The sequence below is a fragment of the Bidens hawaiensis genome, unplaced genomic scaffold (genome assembly GCF_021521415.1).
Source record: "Bidens hawaiensis isolate Kalapana, Puna unplaced genomic scaffold, B.hawaiensis_p1.1 tig00000888_1, whole genome shotgun sequence".
In the NCBI taxonomy this organism is placed as follows: domain Eukaryota; kingdom Viridiplantae; phylum Streptophyta; class Magnoliopsida; order Asterales; family Asteraceae; genus Bidens; species Bidens hawaiensis.
Genome location: NW_027491051.1, coordinates 4689116 through 4693744, shown reverse-complemented (window position 1 = coordinate 4693744; position 4629 = coordinate 4689116). Strand labels below are relative to the sequence as shown.

Genomic DNA, 4629 nt, shown 5'->3' with positions numbered 1-4629 from the left:
CGGCGTTCCTGTTGAAAAGATTAGTAACAAGCCGACAAATTTTCTGATTTCGGACCACCGACCCGAAATCATATCGGCGTTTCGCTCTGTACTCCCAACGAGCGTATAGAACGTCTCCCTAACCTTTGTCCAAAAAACCTTGCTTTTTTGGTAGTCGGCTGCAAAATGAATAATTAAATTAGATTTCCAGTTAACTTTTTTATTAAAACCCATTTTTAAAAACGTTAAAACAATTACCGCAACGCCGATCCTCAGAAATGACTATCCAAGCCCGACACAAGGCTTCCTTCTCATCCGATGACCACGGAGTGGTTTTCCGTTTCGTCCTCGGAGTCGAAGCCGGTCCCGGCCCGGCCCGTCCGTTGCAGGTTGTTTTTTCCGGTGGACGCGTCTTCTTGCTCCGGTAGCATCACCGTGTGATTCTTGTGTCTCTGGAACAACAAAGTTAGGAGACGGTTGTATGTTGGATGGTTGAAAGCCGGATGTTTCTTGCGGCCCCGAATAAAACATCGGTTGGTCTGGTGACGACCATAAATCGTCGTCAATATAATCTGAATCTAGGTTTGGGTACCAATTTCCAGACATTTTTTTTAAAAAAAGTTGGGAAGATGGATTGAAATGGGTTTTATTTTGAAGTTGTGTTTTGATATGGTTGATATGGTTGAAATGTGTTTTGAAGTTGTGTATTATATAGGACTTTTTTCCTTTTTTTTTTATTTTAATCCTTCTCAACGTTCACTTTTCCAACGTTCTCCCGAGACCATACTCACGCCTGCCTGGGGGCTCGCGCTCGCGCCCCGTTCGCGCCCAGGTTCGCGCCCCGGTGGTGTGGGGTTAGCGCCTGGGGGCGCGAGCGGAGGGGCTCTCGCGCCCAGGTTAGCGCCCCACACCCCTCAGCCTTATAATTTAACATATCTAATGATCAATATTTATGCCAATGCCGATGGAATCATTTTGATATAATGGTTGATGATGTTGGGTGGGGCTCCTATCTTGGAAGTCAGTGAAACAGTATGTTGTTTCGTGAAGCATGTAGGTTCGGTTCGGTGGCTTTTGAAGAAGTTAATCCCACTCAATTGTCTTTTGACAAATCGGTGGTTAACAAATTACTAATAATCCAGTTTTCAAACTAAACATGTTGAAATAGATTTTTATTTTGTGAGAGAATGGGTTGAATCCATAGAAGTTGAAGCCTTACACATTAATACAAAGTGCCAGATGGCCGATATCTCACGAAGTCTCACGATGCAACACAATGACAATCATTATTAGACAAGTTGAATATTTGCAATCTTCATGCTCTAAATTGAGGGAGAATATTAAAAGGAAATATTTATTGATATTGTTTTAAGTACCTTGCAATTCCGTCCTCAAAAACAAACAAACAAAATACACGAATTATTCAATATTTTCGTAGCAATCTTGTAGGTGATGACTCCAAAGGCTATAACTCGTAAAGTTACCTCATTTTAAATTATTCTTTCAACAAATACACCATGACTATTTAACATGAAACAAAGTAGGTAAAAACAAGCTCACTTAAAGGCGTGATTATAGTCATGAAAATGAAAGGTTTTGTAAATGAAACGTGACAACCATTTTGATCCCACAAAGCATAAAATTGCAGCAATTGCGAGTGTATTTCTTGCGGCAACTGGTATCATCCCTTGTTTACTGGCAGCCATAATAGCCACTGAAGCAACTGAAAAAACCTGGAGAGAGATCTGGAGTGCATTAAAACCTTTGTATGCTTCATTGCAGCTACTGCAATTCACCACATGGCTCCAGTACCTAAACAAACAAATCAATTAAAAGACAAATAAACTTTAACGTAGTTCAAATTTTAGCAAATAACCTGTCCATGAGCTGTTCTCTTGGAGGGATCGGCGGAAGAGATCCATTAAATTTGTTTCCCCAATCGACTTGACCACCTGCATATTTCTTTAGCCAATTTCTATATAATGTTACCATAGTATCTGCTTTGGTTGGCACATAACAAACTTTTTTCCAATTTGAAGGACCTGCCTCCTTCAGTTTCTCCTCCTAAAGGTTGCATAATGTTAGAAAGAATCGAATATTTCAGTTCGAGTCACAATCAAGGTTAGGATGGTTTTACCTCAACCCGAAGAAGATACAAATCCGAATCAATAACCAAATTCTGGAGCATATGGAACATCCATCTGGGAAAAAATAGATTTACCCAAAAGTTTGTCGGTATAGCAGATATCACTCTGCTATTCCCCGGGCTCACTGGAATACACATAAAGATCATATGGCCCTCTCCAGGCGACTCTTGTGCTGATTTTCCCTAAATTAATTAAATTAAAAGGACTTAAGTTACAGGTAACATTTAAGAAGTAAAGCTTGTACTTAATTATGATTTTAAGTTAATACCTGTAGGATCTCCGGGTCTGTGATATGAAGCACACAAGGAGAAACAAAGTCCCATTTACAATCCGGGTGCATCGTTGTAGTAAAACCATTTTTATCAGCATGTTCTATGTTTATAGGAATAGGTATACCCCCTTCACGATCCGCCTTAACAGTGCAAGAAACTTGTGTTAGGCGGGTAATAATCAATGGAAGAAAAAGATCGGTTTGCATTTATAAATACTTATCTGGGAACACGCGGTGCCTTTAATATCCCAATATGTGAATATGGAACATGAGAAGGGTCCATGAAATTTTCAATCAGGACTTCATATCCGTATGGTATATCTCTATTGTACAACTGGAAGGAGAGTGAAGGATCTTCAAGTTCCGGAATAGATGGTGGTTTCTTCTTGGTGAGAATATCTTTGTATTCTGGATCGGTATTGGGCCAAAACCAAACAATTCCGTATTTCACGGTGCTTGGATAAACAGCAGCACACGCTTTCGAGAAGGAATGAACCTACGCCGCGTATACTATATTAGCAAAACCATAATATGTAATCATTTAAGGAATTGTTGGAAAGAAGATCACAAGTGATCTAGTTTACCGGAGGACCATCAATGGGAGCTTGAGGAATTAATTTGCAGTCACCCGAGCCACCAAAGCACCAGCCATGGTATACACACTGCAACCGACCCCATTGATCGATTCTTCCTTCGGAAAGTGGAGCCAGTCGGTGTGGACAACGATCATCAAACACCTTCCATGTATTCTGGTTCTTATCCCACCACACCACGACATCAAGACCCAACACCTTGATACCACGAGGAGCTCTCTTGTCCAAATCACACACAGGCGCGAGTGCATACCAGTGAGAGAACCAGTCAAACTTCTCATCTTGATCAAGGTTTCGGGGGATGGAGCTGCTGGTTCGGCAAAGGTGGAAACAGATGGAGAAATGGCAGTAAACTTACTGAATTTGGATTTAGGAAGTTGGGTTAAGTTTGTTAAGAGTGGTAAGAGTGATTCGGGTTTTTTCGGAGTACACGAAAGATTGAAAATGGGTTTACACAAGGGGGATTTGATAAGAGAGGTTGAAGGAATAGTAGAGACAGTACTTAGAGCATCCATGCCGGATGGTTTATCTTCCTGTGAATTGATAAAAAAGGATCTGCATATAAATACAGTGCATTGGAGAAGTTGTGTTATATTATCATTTATAAAAAACATGGCTTTAAAATATGAAAGAAAAATAATTTCTTAATGTAATGATCAAACTTTGTTTTCTAGTAAAAACCCTGTTACTTTTTATTAAAAAAAAAAGTGAAGTGTCATTTTTGTATTTAACAAATAACGTGAATTAATATATATATATTAAAAAAGCATATTCTAATTGTGAGAACTTTTTACTATTCAATTTACTGTATAATTATTGTACCACTTTTATAGCTTCATGTACCATTCATTTCCTTGATGCATGTATTATGAATGAGTTAGTCGATGAACTACATTACAACATAGTGGGTTCCATTTTGTAATTCTTTTTTCTTTTCTTTTGTGTTTGTTTTTTATTCTCTTTTTTACATTCTCCTCACTCCTATCTTTTTTTTATCAATTTATATAAATTTCTAATACTTTCTTCATGACCATCTTTTAGCAATTGAGGTTAATACTTGATGATTAAAAACATTCATGTTGTATGAAGTATGAACCAATATAACAATTTAGATCTTTAATTATTTTGTTCTTAATTTCATATACGGGTTGCAATAAAGGTTGTTTTGATTAAACTATTCTTTTTTATCATCGACTCGATATAGGATATAGATTTGAAAGGTGTGGTTCAACGTTTTTACATGCGTTCTTCTTTTGGATTTAATGATCCTGACGCAACGCGCGGGCCCGAATACTAGTTTAGTCTAAAAAGTATATTTTTTGTATATTAACCATCCATGTTTTCCAGTCTTTGCCAATAATATCCAAATCATTAACCCCCTTAAATTAAATCGTTAAGTCAGGGGTAGACATGTCTTTTTACTCTCTCTTTATTATAATACTTATTTCAGTGAACTGCAGTTTTCGTACCTGTTGTTTGTCCAAATATGCGATTTTAGTCTAATAGTTTCAAATTTACAATTTTCTTCCCTCGATTGTTTCATTCACTGGCAATTAAACCCAAATTCTCAAATCTTGTTAAGTCTGGTCGTTAAACCCATCAGTGTGCCATTCACGTGAGGGGCAGTTTTGTTTCTTTT

The 4629-nt window shown here is 37.9% G+C and overlaps 1 pseudogene across 1 annotated transcript; it reads right to left on the bottom strand.

The window, feature by feature from the left end:
* Window positions 1–1434: 1434 nt before the first annotated feature.
* LOC143544616 (protochlorophyllide-dependent translocon component 52, chloroplastic-like) lies at window positions 1435–3576 on the bottom strand (annotated as a pseudogene). The gene is made up of 6 exons (XR_013137283.1): window positions 2982–3576; window positions 2629–2893; window positions 2395–2555; window positions 2117–2308; window positions 1856–2043; window positions 1435–1791 (listed from the first exon to the last, which is right to left on the bottom strand). The product of XR_013137283.1 is annotated as a protochlorophyllide-dependent translocon component 52, chloroplastic-like (transcript).
* Window positions 3577–4629: the final 1053 nt, after the last annotated feature.